This window comes from Mauremys reevesii, linkage group 6 (genome assembly GCF_016161935.1).
Source record: "Mauremys reevesii isolate NIE-2019 linkage group 6, ASM1616193v1, whole genome shotgun sequence".
NCBI lineage: Eukaryota > Metazoa > Chordata > Testudines > Geoemydidae > Mauremys > Mauremys reevesii.
The window spans coordinates 102,398,135-102,414,410 of NC_052628.1; the positions used below are offsets into that span (position 1 = coordinate 102,398,135).

At 44.7% G+C, this 16,276-nt stretch overlaps 2 long non-coding RNA genes across 3 annotated transcripts in view; one reads left to right on the plus strand and one right to left on the minus strand.

Moving 5' to 3' along the window:
* LOC120407656 overlaps positions 1-15,793 on the minus strand; it is an 18,736-nt gene extending 2,943 nt beyond the window's left edge. The window contains exons 1-2 of the long non-coding RNA XR_005600160.1: positions 15,774-15,793; positions 8,860-9,159 (exon numbers count right to left, since the gene is read on the minus strand). This is a non-coding gene — a long non-coding RNA (uncharacterized LOC120407656). The remainder of the gene's footprint in view (positions 1-8,859; positions 9,160-15,773) is intronic.
* LOC120407654 overlaps positions 3,690-16,276 on the plus strand; it is a 165,050-nt gene continuing 152,463 nt past the window's right edge. For both annotated transcript variants that reach the window (XR_005600158.1, XR_005600157.1), the window contains exon 1: positions 3,690-3,838. This is a non-coding gene — a long non-coding RNA (uncharacterized LOC120407654). The remainder of the gene's footprint in view (positions 3,839-16,276) is intronic.

Consider the following 16,276-nt stretch of genomic DNA (forward strand, 5'->3'; position numbering starts at 1 on the left):
GTAATATCTCAGTTGGTTTCTGCATTCATATTTTTTTACAATAGGATAGTCAGTAATAGTATTTGAGCATGTACAGCAATTTTCAGCTAAGGATCTCAAAGCAGTGTACAATAGTGGACAAATGTACTAAAATAGTGATAAACTACAGCCATGCTGTGAGACTACTCAAGAGTCTTCAATCATACTCCCTTGTGTTTCTGTGGTCTTTAGCGGACAGAGCATTACAGACGAACATGACCAATGAATTTATTATCAGCTCATGCATTAATTTTGTATAAGATCTTCAGAAATATGCATTGAGATGCACACCTTTGTGCAGGAAATTATTCAGAGTGCGCACTCCAATTGGTTTCCTGTGCACACAATCATAGTGACTGATTGTACATGTACGCAACAGTATGCATACAGTTTCCAATACAATGTATGCATGGTCCTCTAACCTTCTTTTAAAAATATGGCCCTGTACAATTTCACAGAATCTTCATTGTAGATACAGAGTAATGGACATGAACTTGTAAGTTTGTCAACAAGCCTCACACTTTAATGGGGACGATGTATGGAAGTGTTTTAATGTACCAATCTTTTACCCGAGTAAAAGGTAAAATAGGGGTTCTTAGTTAAAATAGTCTGTAAGTGACAGTTGAATAGTCTTTGCATAGGGTCTTCTGAACACGGAACACGTTACCATAGCGTCACACGTTTGAACATTCCAGCATGACGAGCACGCTCTGTTCAGGAGAAGTCAGAAGCTGAGAACAGTAGGTATGCTGCAAGTCCGGACAGAGTTACTTTCAATGGGCCTGCCTTGTTTTATGTGTTTCTTTAGGCCATTGTTTCCACTGTACTTACAAAAGTGTAGTTAAGGTGGAGATAAGGTCACTTGCACAGAGGCCTCTGTCTCCTGTCCCCTTCCTTGTGTGTGTTCTTGTAACAATGACATTCTTTTGGGGGATCGGTGGGGATACCCTACCTGGGCATTTTTGTTTGGGTTATGAAGTCCAGTGTTCAGCAGCAATCTGAACAGCGTTCTTTGTAAGTGAATTTCCTTTGTTCTTTAAAAGGTGGGGTGGGACTGAAGGGATGGCTAGGAGAGTGGAGGCAGTTAAAGCACTGGCTTTGCAGCCTGTGAGGAGAGCCCAACTCCAGGTGTGTCATCCTATTACAAGGTACAAGAACTTTGCAGACTGGGGGTATCAAACTAGGGTGATGCAGAGCCTGGCAGCCCTGTCTTGAATTGAGCAACCCTTGTTTTGCAGTAGGTGGAGCTCTTCTTTGTTGAACCAGGGGAAAATCAACAGGCCCAGTGTGTCATTGCCTGGTTCTATCTCCCCCTAGCTGTCAGAAGCCCTGCCTGATTCGCCAAGTCCTCTGTGTGGTGATCTGGAATCACTCAGGGCCCAAGGTGCTTGAAAGAGATCCTCCTTATTCAGTGATGCAATTCCTCTGCATAACTTCCGCAGTTCCCCTCCCCAAGACTTCTTGGCTGAGAAGCTGAACAACTTAAAGACACAAGTTTTCAATCCTGCATCATCCTTTCCCAGCCAAAATGTAATAACGCTCAATATTTATATAAACACACAATTTGAAAAGCTTATAACCAGGGTGGCTGCTTATTGAGCATTTCCCCTCATGGCCAGGGGTTGCTTTTGCCCCTTTGAACCATCTCTTTCTGGCCCAGAGTTCTTTTTTCCCCCTCCCAGTCCATTCTCACAGCCCATCCTCCCAGCTTTTCCTAGCTGGAGCCTAGCCTTCTAGGATGACCTCTAGGCCCCCAAACTTCTAGGCCCTAACTCCATCAGGGCTTCCCCACAGAACTTCCTTGGTCTCAGCGTCTTCCCTGAAGGAGCCACACACGCTACAGTTTTTCTGCTATTTCCTGAATTTCTCCCCTTTGTTTCTTTTCTTATTTTTCTGTTTCATGGTGAAGCACACTTGACTGTAGAGTCTATAGTGGCCACCAGTGGTAGCGGTTATATTCTCTCATTCTGGCCTGTGTCTTTCATGTATTAATTTCCTGCACAAAGGTGTGCGTCTCCATGCATATTTCTGAAGATCTTATACAAAATTAATGTAACAACTCTTTTCTAACACTACCCCATCTCCCCAATATTTTTACTAAATAACATAATGTAATTTTTGTTACATTAAGCCATTTAAATTCTCCAAAAAACTTTCCCTTTACTTTATCAAAGCCCTTACATACCTATAAAAGGTGATCAATTGTTTCTTCTGCCTTACATCATGCAGAGTCCATCTTTGTGTTTGTTTACTCAGAAAAGATTTTTGTTTAAACCACAATGACCAATTAGTACTCTAAACAAAATCACTTTATTTTTCCTATCCTGACCCTGAAGTTTATCATTATCCTCAACTCCAGGGCACAATTCAAAAAATCTCCTACCTTTTTTTTTTTGACAACTCATTTTTTGCCTTTGCTCTTTTAAATTTTTCTGTAATATGATTTTGCATTCCTGTTTACTCAAGGGTATATCCATGTCAATCCTTCCATTTCTTACAAGGTTTTTAGCTGCTTTGTCCACCATTTTGTTCCCTTTTATCCCAATATGTGCTGGGATCCAGGCTAATGCTACATGTATCCCCATCGGTACTAATTATTATTAGAAATACAATTTCATTGATTAAATTACTTCTGCATATGGATATACCCTTTTTTATTGCCATAAGGCCTGATATTTGAGTCTGAAAGTCTGAAAAAATTATCACCACTGCTGGGCATACATCCCAGATCCAGTTTGACGCTGGCATCATTGCTACTAGTTCAGCTGTCATGACAGCTACAAAATCAGATATTCTTTTGGATGTATTAAGTCCTAATTTTGGTATACAATATGGTGTCCACACTCTTCCTGATTTTTTTCTCTTTTGGAGCCATCTGTATGCATTTGGAAAAAATGACTCCACTTTTCATCTATATATTGGTATACTTCATTTTAATACCTATTGTCTCCTTTTCACCCTTAAGTTTATAAAATGAATCTAAATCCACATTTGGATATGTGACTTTCCATTTGTAACTAATTTTCTCATGACTAAAAGTTTTGACTTCCTTTAGCTTTTCCTTGTCTTTCAATTCCTGCATCCACATTTTAACTCAAACAGCAGGGGGCAGGGCAGGAGCATTGCCCAGCTCTTCTCTTAGTCCTGGCTGCGAGCCCTGGGGTCACAGCTGCTGGCTGCGGCTGCTCGCCCTGCACCCAGGGCCCTGTCTGCCCACCCTGCACCCAGCCACAGATGTAGGCCTTGGCCCCTGGCCATGGGTCTCCCCAGCTGTGGCCCCAGCCTCAGCCTCCCTACCCCTGTCCGTGTCCCCCTCCTCCTGGAGTCCATGGCCCCACTACCAGTTCTGTGGGGGTGCATGGACAGAGGTAAAGGGGCCATGAGGTAAAAAGTTTTGGGACCACTGTTTTAACCAGATCTATTTGTTCTCCATACAGACACAGTTTACATCCCTTTGCACCTTTCATTTCTGTAAAGATAATCCTTTGGGTTTAGGAATTGAATTGAGACATTGAAACCCCTTGCATTCCCCCCCCTGAACTCTCTCATAACACTTTATTGATGCTCCTTCTGCCATCTCAATATTCTCCCTCCGTGCCTTTATTGTAGCCTCCTGCTGGTCTTTATAGGGCAGTAACACCCTAATCTCTCCCAGGTGTGGTTCATTCTGTAATCAAGATTGGCTAGCCCCAGCCTTCCAGCAGCCAGCCACTCTGCTAAACCAAACTCACTAAATTTACTATGTTTAATGAATCTCTGAAGTGCCTTGCACTTGAGGAAATCCCTGAAAATATATCAGCACTACTGTTGTCAGAAGGAGGTAAGTCTGTTTGTTTGGGTGGTATGTTTTGAGGATTGTTTGTCTTAACCTGTTGGGATGGTTACCCTTGTTGAGAACTTCTTAGGCCAGCTCAGTGCCCCTTATCTTCCTTCCTTCTGGAAGCTGAAGGAAGTGTTGCCTACTCCTCCTCAGTGTATATGCTTTGGTGTGATAATCTCATGAGACCATAGGGTAACCTCATGTGACACCACTGCTTTTTGTGACCATTGATTTCCAATACAGATGTTCCCCAAGTCATGTTCATGAAGTGGTGGCAGTTCCAAGAACCCCAAATCATATTGCTTTTTTCTTTTTCTAGCTTTATTTGTCACGTTATCCACTTGCAATTCTACAGTTCCTCTGATACCTTTTATCATTACAGGCATTCTATATCTCAGATTTCTGTTAAAATAGCTGCAGGTGACAAACCATGTTTCAATTATGCCATCCTGTAATTCAACAGTGCTAAATATGGATAAGAGTCTGACTCTACAATCTTTTTCAGTAGCTGCTTTTGGATTGTGGATAATGGGAACTAGCAGTTACATGTCTACACCCAAATTTCACTTCAAGCTGCTTAAACTCATGCCCACTAAACTGAGGCTTGTTGTCGGTTGTATGGCAGGTACACTATGTCTAACCAAAATAGATTTGATATGCATAATCTCCTGTTTAGCTGTAGTATCTTCTAGTAAAGCTACCCCGGGGAAGTAAGAATAATAGTCTAGAATGAGTGCGTAGGTTTTTTTTCCAGTCAATATAAATACTCAGTGGTGGTGGCAGGGGCGGCTCTAGACATTTCGCTGCCCCAAGCATGTGTCATGCCGCGGGGGGCGCGCTGCCAGTCGCTGGTCCCGCGGCTCCGGTAGACGCGGAGGGTCTGCTGGTCCCACGGCTCCGGTGGAACCGCGGGACCAGCGGACACTCTGCAGGCACGCCTGCGGGAGGTCTACCAGAGCCGCGGGACCAACAGACCCTCCGCAGGCATGCCGCCAAAGGCAGCCTGCCTGTTGCCCTCCCGGCGACCTGGAGAGCGCCCCCCGCAGCATGCCGCCCCAAGAATGCGCTTGGCGTGCTGGGGCCTGGAGCCGCCCCTGGGTGGTGGCAGGGGACGATCCCTCCCAGAGAGGAAGCTGGAATCCCTTCTCCGAGTGGCAGAAGTGGGGATTCCCAGTTCTATCTGCCTGTGGTTCAACTTGAAAACATGGCTTAATATGCAAACTCAGATAGTTGGGGTCTGAGGCCTGGTTCCTTTAGTGCAGGGGTGGGCAAACTACAGCCTACAGGCTGGATCCAGCCCTCAGGGATTGCCGGCCCATGGGATTGCCACCCCTGTGGTGCTGTGGGCCCTGCGCTGCTCCCGGAAGCGGCTGGCACCATGGCACCTGGGGAGTGGGGAGGGCAGGCAGAGGGCTCCGTGTGCTGCCCTCACTTGTGGGTTCCACACCCAAAGCTCCCATTGGCTGCAGTTCCCCATTCCCGGCCAATGGGAGCTTCAGGGGAGGTACCCACAGGTGAGGCAGTGCACAGAGTCCTCTGCTCCCTCCCTCCCCCCAAGGGCCACAGGAATGTGGTGCTGGTCGCTTCTGGGAGCAGCGTGGGGCCAGGGAGTCTGCCTAACCCCACTGCGCACCGCTGCCACCCTGGAGCCACTCCAGGTAAGTGGTGTCAGGCTGGAGCCTGAACCCCAACACCCTGCCCTGAGCCCCCTCCTGTGCCCCAAACACCCTGCCCTGAGCCCCCTCACCCTGCCCTGAGCCCCCTCCTGTGCCCCCAACCCCCGGCCCTGAGGCCCGTGATGCACCCCTCCTGAACCCCAACCCTCTGCCCTGAGCCCCCTTGTGCACCCCGCACCCCAACCCCCTGCCCTGAGCCACTTCCTGCACACTGCACTCCCTCCCACACCCCAACCCCCTGCCCCAGCCCTACATTCATGGCTCTGCATGCAATTTCCCCATCCAGATGTGGCCCTCAGGCCAAAAAGTTTGCCAACCCCTGCTTTAGTGCCTTGGCCTGTGAAAGCAGCTGGGGGAATACTAGTGGGGGCTAGTAGTCATCATGTCTCCCTCCTATCCCTACTTATGTTCCCTGTAGGAATGAAGGAAGGTGAACTCGAAAGTGACTGTTGACAAACTATATATTTTGAAGCCTGGTTTTTCACTAAAGCTCCAGTCAAAAAACTTGGTTTATGAAAATGTAACTAATTGACAGTCTTTTGGACGAATAAGGGATCCTTCTCAAAGGCATGTCTGAGCTTACTAGCTCTGACAGACAAGAGCCCAGGGGTGGGGTGGGGTGGGGTGTGTGGAATATGGGTAAACAAGGCTATTGCCCCCCATATCATTGCACACATACCTCCCCCCAGCTATGTTCTTCACTCCCCATGGGTACTTTGCTCCCTGGATATCCCCTCCTGCATTGGTTCAACCCACTCAATTTTCCCACACTTCTTGGACCTCTTTTCCCCTCCAATGCTGACTCCACCCAAACAAACACCTCTCCAGGGCATTGGTTCTCAACCAGGGGTCCAGGGCCTCTAAGGGGGGGGAGGAGGGCTGCAAGCAGGTTTCAGGGGTTCCTTCAAAATAAACTGGGCTTCTGGCCCAGGTGGCAGGGCTTGGACTTCACCCCCACCCCCTCACTCACCTCAGCAGGCCACTCAGCCTGTCTGGGTTGGGGGTGTGGGGGGGGGACCAAAAATTGCAGTGTCACTGCAGAGAAGAGATCTCCTACCATCAGAAGGGGTTGCCTCACGGCAGTGGACTCCACAAGCAGGCAGCAGCTAGCCAAAGAGAGACACCACTGTTCTGCCCTAGTATGTCAGCACTTCACGGAGCAGGGCCAAATGGAAGGCAGAAAACTGGGGAGGGCACAAGACTTCACAGGCAAGTCCTCATGGGACAGTGGAATGGGGAAGAAGGGCTGGGGAGAGTTGGGGGATGTTGCGAGAAACAGTGGGGGATGCTAGGGAGGTTTTGTTTGAACTGGGGAGGTGTAGGGAGGTACGGGGCTGGGAGGGCCACTCAGGGTTGAAGGACCTCTGAGTTGTCCTTCTCCTCAGGACAGAGAGCAAGGAGGAGAGCCAAGTTTTTATGTGGTGTGTGTGGTGATGGGGGGCAGCAGCTGGAATAGGGCTAGTAGCTACTGTTCTCCTGATGAATGTCTCGGCTGTCTGCTGTGTACCTCAGGATCATTCTGGAACTGAGAGACAGCATACGTGAGGTGGCATGTCTTCATGGAGTATCTGTGGGGAGAAATTTACCATGTGGAGGATGTGGGGTGGGCTGAGGTTACAGGGCTCAGCTGGCTTGCCAGCTGAAGGTTTTCAGAGTAGTAATGGGGGTGGGGATCCTGGTTGGGAAGGCATTTCTGGAGACATGGGGTGGAGTGGGACATGTGGTAGGGATTGTTGCAGCAGCACCAGCTATCTGAGGAGCTGGATTGGAGCCTGGGGCAGCTTCAGGGACACATCTCTCTCTCCGAATCATTTTGTAGATCTTGAAGTTGTCTTAGTAGTCCATGTGCCAGCCCAACTCCTCAGGCAACTGGAGCTGCATTATTGAAGCTCTACAGCTCTCAGCATTGCCTCCCAAATAGAGCTGAAGTGGTCTCAGGTTATTAGAAACAGGTTGAGGAGGGGAATCAGAAGCAGCAGTTTTGTTAGATATGAGGTCACCAGCTCAGCTGCAGAATCTGTACATCATGGCTACAAACAAGGGATGGCTCGTGGTCTGTGCTGGGGCTCACTCTGCAGAACCAAAACCAAGATCTAATAACTTCTTAGTGTTTTTATATTGTTTTTGGTGTTGGCTGGACAGCATAATGGGAGGAATCTCAGTGATATCAGTTCTGTGTTCATCATTCCCTCCTCTCTGTCCCCCACATCCACACTGCACACACACACACACACACACACACACACACACACACACACAAAAACACTATAAGAAAACTGAAATATTAAAAACAGGTTGTGTATGCATGTGGGGAACTGTGTCTCAGGAACCCGTTGGCTAAATGACTCCAAATTTGCATCATAAACACTACCCTGGCCCCTGACCCGGCATGCCAGCTTTTAAGCATTCTAACTACACCATATGCATTATAGAGAGGTTGAGAAAACAACTTTAAATAGAAACCCTGCTGCAACCTTAACTATGAGCAGCATGGGCTGTCCCATAATCACAAACATGAACGTTCACTGAATACTAACATGAGTGCTAGCATTCACTGAAAACAACACCAAGTTCAGCTGCTGGAAGTTGTTGTTTAAATTCAAAATGTAATAGGTTCAACTCAGTCTCCAGTGATGATTAATGTATAGTCATAAACAGAAACACTGCTCAAATCTAATACCATTTTCACTGTCTGCTTGGAAAATTGAGAAATGGAATAACATGAACAACTCTGAATTACAGCTGGTCAAAAACTGGAATTTCCATCCTGTATTAAATTCTGATGTTTTGACATTTCTTTTCACCCCAATCAGGAGAAAGAATCAAAATATCAAAACGTTTAACTGAATGAAGTTTCAGAAATTTTTGATGCAGAAATGTCAAAACATTTAGTTTGGTTTGTCAAACCAAATTGATACATTCTGTTTTGGGTCGGTTCGATATCAAATTGTGCCTGCCTGGGCTGTTGTGGTCCATCATGAGAGCTGTAGTTCAGTATGTAGTTCAGAGTTGTAGTGTATGCCCTACCCCACCACCCACCCTCATTTTCCTCTATGGGCTGGCTCCTAACCAGACCACATCCCCCTTGATGCATTGTGGTCACTGCACTCTCATGATGCAAAGTGAAAGCTCATCTAGTGGGGACCTGCATAACCACATTTTCTGTTGAAAAAACATTTTTGACAGAAAATTCCTGACCAACTTTATTCCTTTCTGTACTTGAAAAGCCCTCTCTCTGTTCTGACAAAAAAGAACACTTTTTTTGCTTTTGGTTTAACTAGTCTTATCGGCCATGGCTTCAGTTAAGCCCGCCCACTACCATGGTTTTTTTTTTCTGTACCTTACCTTTTCTTTCACAGCAGAGTAATGATTGCAGAGAAAATATCAGGATGCTCTTGTGGTGTTGGACTGGGACTCTGAAGACCTGGAGCTCATTCCTGTCTCAGCCAAAGACTTCCTGTGTGACTTTGGACAAATCACATAGGCCAGAATTTTCAGAATGGTTCAGCATCCGTAACTGGGCCCAAATTTTCCAAAGAGCTCCCAGAACATCCCAAAACCTGGCCATACATGTCATAACAGGAGCTGCTGGGTGCTGAGCACTTGAAATGTGCCACTTGCTTTTTCTGTGCCTCAGTTCCCCATCTGTAAAATAGAGATAATACTTCCTTGTATGGCTTGTCTATTTAGATGGTAAATTTTTTGGGACAGGGACTTTCTCTCAATGCTCAGAATAGTGAGATCTTTGTTGTGAGCTCTAACTGCTGCTGTAATATAAACTATGATTATAAACTTAGTCCAAACAGCAGTAGAACCTTGGACCTTTATGAAGGACATTTTTATCATTATGCCAATTTAGAGATCAACTTCCTTTCCCTGGAAGTCTCTTGATTTTATTAGGAGTTGTGCTGTGCCTCAAATTTTTCAGCTAGGGTGAGCAGGATTGGAGATTTTTTGGGAGCGCTAATTTGCTAGGAGATGTGCAGGCATCAGCTAGCTACAGCAATCCACTCCAGGAACTGAGAACATTTCCTCCATAATCCCAGCTGCCCTGAAAGACAGGATCTCCTACAGGGAATTAACATTTCACCCATTTGAACTGGCTCCCAGTGAGATCCTGCTTAGCTGTTACTGAAATATGTAGAGTCCTTATTAACATCTCACTTCCTGCAACCTGTCTTTGATTAAGCAGAAGTCCCAGCCTGCACTTGGAATAAATATAAGGATATGGTTTCCAGTGATGTCATTCCCTTAGCATTTGAAAGCACAAACATTCATCTCTATCCTCCAAAGCAAACATAAAAGACTCCTGTTTTAGGACCAGAGATTATAGGCTCCATGATTAGCAAATGTACAACTTTGGATTGTATTTTATTGCTGAAGCTGCATTTCTTGAATGGAATCTGGAGGAGTGTCATTCAGCCGGAGGAGTGTAATTTCAGATGATTTCTTTAACACAGGAACCTCCCACTCTAGGTTACTGTGACAGGGTGCAGGGGGCGCTTGCCTGGTCCCAGGTGAAGAAAGGTGTTTTTTTTTCTCTTTTTCCTCTCTCCCTGTGCTGGGAGGAGGCGAAATTTAGGCTGCTAGGTAAGAGATTAAAGTCCAGAACCTCTATGGTGGCATTTTCTGAAATGCTCCCAGTTCACATGCAGGGCCAGTTAGACAGGCAGAACTGCAAGGATCTTAATGCATGGATGAGACAATGGAGTTGGGAGGAGGGATTTAGGTTTTTTTGGAACTGGGGAACCTTATGGGAAAGGAAGACCCTATAAAGGAAGGTTGGGCTCCACCTAAACCAAAACAGAACCAGATTGCTGGCATGTAAAATTAAAAAGAGGTGTTTTTAAAATAAGGGCTGGGGGAAAGCTCACAGGAGCAGAGGAGCACACAGTTCAGACAGAGACATCCCTTAGGTGAGGATTTATTAAAGGGGTTAATATATATCCTGGTAAAGAGGAGAGGATAGAAGTTGATAAAGTATAGTTAGGAACTGAAGAGAAAGTCAATTGAAAAAGTTCCATTCAGTTTCATCACATGAAGGCAGACAACTAAATATTAACAAATTTTATAAATGGTTGTATACAAATGCTAGAAGTCTCAATACTAAAGTGGGTGAACTTGAATAAAGGCTGGTGTTAAATGAGGATACTGATATAATAGGCATCTCACAGACTTGGTGGAACAATGACAATCAGTGGCACATAGTAGTACCATGGTACAAAATAGATAGGAATGACAAAGTAGGTTGCGCTGGTGGGAGAGTGGGGCTATACATGAAACAAAGCAGAGGGTCAAATATAGTAAAAATCTTAAATGAATCAGACTGTTCCGCAGAATTTCTATGGATAGAAATTCCATACTTGAGTAATAAGAGTATAGCAGTAGGCATATGCTACTGAACAGCTGACTGGGATGGTGATAGTGATTGTGAAATGCTCAGGGAGACTAGAGAAGCTACAAAAACTGAAAACCCAATAATAATGGGAGACTTCAACTATCTCCATGTTGACTGCGTACATGTCACCTCAGGATGGGATGCAGAGATAAAATTTGTAGACACTATTAATGACTGCTTCTTGGAGCAGCTAGTCCTGTAACCCATAAGGGGAGAGGCAATTCTTGATTCAGTCCTAAGTGGAGCACAGGATCTGGTCCAAGAGGTGAATGTAGCTGAACCACTCAGTAATAGTGACCGTAATATAATTAAATTTAACATTCTTGTAAGGGGGAAATATCAGAAAAACCGACCACTGTAGCATTTGACTTCAGTGAGGAAGCTGCTTAAATGGAAATTTAAAGGAACAGTCACAAGAGTGAAATGTCTGCAAGCTGCATGGAAACTATTTAAAACACCAGAATAGTGGCTTAAACTAAATGTACCCCCCAAATAAAAAAAAAAAGTAAGGGGATCCACAACAATAAAATAATTAAAAAAATTCCATCATGGCTAAACAACAAAGTAAAAGAGGTGGCTAGAGACAAAAAGGCATCCTGTAAACTGGCAGTCACATCGTACTGAGGAAAATAGAAAGGAGCATAAACTCTGGCCAGGCAAGTGTAAAAGCACAAGCCAAAGGAGAATTTGAAGAGCAACTAGCAAAAGATACAAAAACTAACAGCCACAGGTGCCGGCTTCCTCTAGGCCCAGGGGGTGCTCAACACCCCATTCTGCCATAGACCCTGCCCCCACCCACCCCTTTCCCCCAAGCCCTCACCCCCACCCTGCCTCTTCCTGCCCCCGCCCCTCCCGTTCTCCCAAGTCCCCACCCCACCTCTTCCCAACCCCACTCCATCCCCACCCTGCCTCTTTCTGCCCAGTTCCGCCCCCTCTCTTGAGCGTGCCCTATCTCCACTCCTCCCCCTACCTCCCAGCGCCTCCTGCATGCCACAGAACAGCTGCTCACAGTGGGTGGGAAGTGCTGGGAGTTAGGGAGAGGAGTTGATTGGCAGGGTTGCTAGCGGACCAAGGGCTGGAGCACCCACGGAGTTGGCACCTATGCTAACAGCAATTTTTTTTAAATACATCAGAAACAGGAAGCTTGCCCAATAATCAGTGGGGCCACTGGACTATCAAGGTGCTAAAGGAGCACTAAAAGAAGTCAAGGCCATTGCGGAGAAGCTAAATGAATTATTTGTATCAGTCTTCACTGCAGAGGATGGGAGGGAGCCTGAGCCATTCTTTGTTTTCTGAGGAATAGAGGAGAATTTGGAACAAATTGTAAATTAAACAGTAAGAACACACCAGGACCAGATGGTATTCACCCAAGAGTTCTGAAGGAACTCGGATATGAGTTTGCAGAAGCACTAACTGTGGTATGAAACCTGTTGCTCAAATCAGCCTCTGTACAGATGACTGGAGGATTTTAATGTAATGCCAATTTTTAAAAAAGGCTCCAGAGGTAATCCTGGCAATTATAGGCCAGTAAACCTAACTTTAGTAACAGGCAAATTGGTTGAAACAGAATGATTAGACACCTAAATGAACACAATCTGTTGGGAAAGAGTCAAGATGGCTTTTGTAAAAGGAAATCATGCCCCACCAATCTATTAGAATTCTTTGAGGATGTTGACAAATGTGGACAAGGGGATCCAGTTGATACGGTGCACTTGGACTTTTGGAAAGCCTTTGACAAACTCCTTTCACATCAAAGGCTCTAAAGCAAAGTAAGAAATCATGGAATAAGAGGGAAGATCCCTTATTAAGGATCAGTAATTTTTTTTAAAGATTGGAAACAAAAGGTGAGAATAAATGGTCAGTCTTCACAATGGAGAGAGGTAAATAGCTGGGTCCCCTAAGTGTCTGTACTGGGACCTGTGCTATTTAACATATTCATAAAGGATCTGGAGTAAATAATGAGGTAGCAAAACTTGCAGACAATACAAAGTTGCTCAAGATAGTTAAGTCCAGACCTCAATGTTACAAAGGGATCTCACAAAACTAGGTGACTGGGCAACAAAATGACACATGAAATTCCACGTTGTTAAGTGCAAAGCAATGCACATTGGAAAACAAAATCCCAATTATACATGCAAAATTATGGGGTCTAAATTAGCTGTTATCACTCAAGAAAGAGATCTTGGTGTCATTGCGGGTCTCTGAAAACATCTGCAGTTTTTTATTTTTATTTTATTTTTATTGCTAAGCTTTCCAGCCTGACTACAGAGATTTTCCATTCTTGACCCTTTGTCAAAAACTGTGGGTCAAGATCCCACCTTCTATCCTGTTGTGGAAGTACAGACACTCTCCCTTCTCTTGCCTGGTTTACTCCATCTTTGAGACTGTCTCCTAACTTTTGCTGGATTTTGTTATTATAAATTCCTGGGAAGCTGATATCGAATGTTCTATGCTGTTACATTGCTTAATTGTGCAGTTTTCGGACAGAGTTTATTGGATGGCTGAGTGCTTGCCTTTTGTATGCAATCATCAATTCCCAACTACTGGGGAATAAGATGGAGATCCTTCTCCTGGATCAAGTAGTGGGCAACTCAGATTGCTCTGCCAGGCAGCAAGGGTAGTTTTGAATGTTGAAGAGTCCATAAGAGAGAGGTCATCTCGCTGTTACCTTGTGCTCCCACTATCTGTTTGTTGTGTTCACCTGTTGTCTCTTGTCAATAACTAGACGGTAAGCTCTTTGGAGCAGGAACCTTCTTTTTCTTATGTCCATGTACAGTGCCTAGCACAATGGGATCCTGATTCCCAATTAGGGCCTCTACGTGCTACTGTAATATTAATATTATTACTCTTATTAATGCTGTTCTAAAGAACCTAAGAAATCTGTATTTATGAAAGAGAAGCAAGACGTTTCACACAGAGAAAACTGATTAATTGTGACTATTTGAACATAAAGCAACATTGTAACATCTGGAAGACCACAATAAAATCAAGACTTTTCTATCCAGTGTGGTCTATGTTTATAGACCAACTGTTCTACTGTAATGGGAATTCGCCTAGTTAGTCAGGCCACGATACTTGGGAAAAGACCTAATTACAGGTCTCCAAACTTGGATCAAGGCAAAATCTAATTTTCCAAGATGCACAGCAGAGCATAGCACATAGCAGAGAGCTGGACTAAGTCTTTTGATTCTAAATTGGCTGACTAAACTGTCCCCGTGGAATATGTGTGTTGCATGCACTATGCTCAGTTTTACATTCAAAGGTGGGTTTTGCTGTGGGGATGTGTGGAATTTAAGGAGAGTGGTTTTAAAAATATGAATTTGTACTGGCTCATGTGAATGAAAATGAAAGTGTCCCCTTCCTGTATTGCAGCACATTCATATGTGTTACATGTACAAACATTACATGATGTATTGCGCTTGATCTTAGTTACTCGGTTGTACTTCTATGGACATCCTGATTTACACCAATATAGCTGAGAACAGAATTAGACCAGGTCTCTAAGTCTGTTGTAGCAGAAGACTCCCAGCTGATTTCAAAAGCCAAGCTGGGAGTAAGGCAGTCTCTCAGTTATACTATAAACCACCATTTTCAGCAAGTTAGTAGGAGGAGCTGGAGAGCCTGATAAAAGCCATAAGTAACACAAATTAGATTCACAGATGCCTAGCTAGACCAACTGTCTGTGTGAATGAATAATAGAAAACACAGGCACTCTCTGACCGAAACAGGAAAGCAGCCTGAGTCAGCTGAACAAATGAAACCCATTCAACAGCTATGTTGTTAATTTTAAAAGGATTTGTGTTATGCAGGTGAGTGGGCTATCTGGAAAATCACAATCGTTCACAGAACTGGAGGGTTCTGCACTCAAGTCTAGTGTTATCTCTTCTCTTCTCTTTCAACTAATGTATTTTATGTAATCCTGAGTTTGCACCAATGGGTGTCCCTTCATCTGCTGTGTCTTGGTAGTCAATTGTTTTGGAGTGTGGCCAAAGCTGGTCCTGTGTAAGTCTCCATGACAACTTAAGTCCCCTTATATGTTGTGAATTTTGGTACTTAAAGCACTTAAACAATATTATATTAGATATTTAACTTCTCTGATCAGGTTTATCTCATTTACTTGAGAACAGCTAACTCAACCAGCACAAAACATTAGAAGATATTTGGTTACGGTTTCCAATTTTACAGTCACTGAAAGAATGCTGCATTGCACTAGTGAGCTTTATCTTCTTGAACACAACTGTGCAGGGAAGATTATTTTTCCTGATTTGGACACTTTCACAAAGCATCACAGGAGATTGTCAAGTGGAGATTAAGAGACTCTGACAGAGTTTCCTTCTTCTTAACTTACAGACAAATTGAAGTTTTACATTTTAAAAAAAGCAGTGTTTGTTTACAGACTCCCCTCAGAGCCTAAAAACATTTAAGAAAAGTTTATTAGATGACCCCAAAGCCACAATTTCACAATCAAGAAAGAAAAACTTTGCCACTGAACCAGGACAGGTTTTTAGCCAAAGTGAAGGCAGTTATTGAAAATAAAAATGCAACATATAACAAATGTAAAAAGTGGGAAATAGAGAGCAATCAATATAAATTAGAAGTTATAAAGTACAGAACATTGAGAAGGGATGCTAAAAACATCAGGAACTCTGGCTGGTTGGGCTAAAATCAGTAAGAAGGAGTCTTTTAAAGTATATTAGGAACAAAAGAAATTCTAGCAATGGTATAGACCCATTACTAGATGGATATGGTAAAATTATTAATCTGATTAGGGCTACGGGTTTGTCACAGTGAAGGAAAAAGTCATGGATAGTGTGACTCCTCCCCCCCCCCCATCCGCATCTTTTTTCTGCGTTTGACTCACCCTACAGTGGTGGGTCTTGCGGCTCCTGTATTACAAGGCTGGGCCCGGCTCCCCACTCTGGGCATTGTTACCTGGTGCATTAGATCACAGTGTTGCTCTGGTTTGGCCTATAACTCTCTGTCATGATGGCGGGGAGGTAAGGGGGGGGGGCGGGAGAGCAGGCCAAACTTGAGCAGTGCTGCGACCCCACATGCCAGGTTGTAATGCCTGGAGCAGGGTGCCAAGCCCAACCCCATGGGACGCAGAAGCCGTTGGAGCTGCCACTGTTCGTTGAGTGTGGGGAAGGCTCACTCTCCAGCCCTCTGTTTGTCCCCTGGGCCTCCCCTCTGCAATCAGCAGGCCTGGATAACTTGCAACCAAGAGCTCTGAAAGTTTTAGCTGAGGAGTTCCTGCTCACTGATTTTGATTTTGAATAAATCTTGGCATACTGGGGAAATTTCAGAAGACTGGAAGAGCGCTAATGTGGCAATATTCAAAAAGGATTAGCATGGGATGTTGGGTGA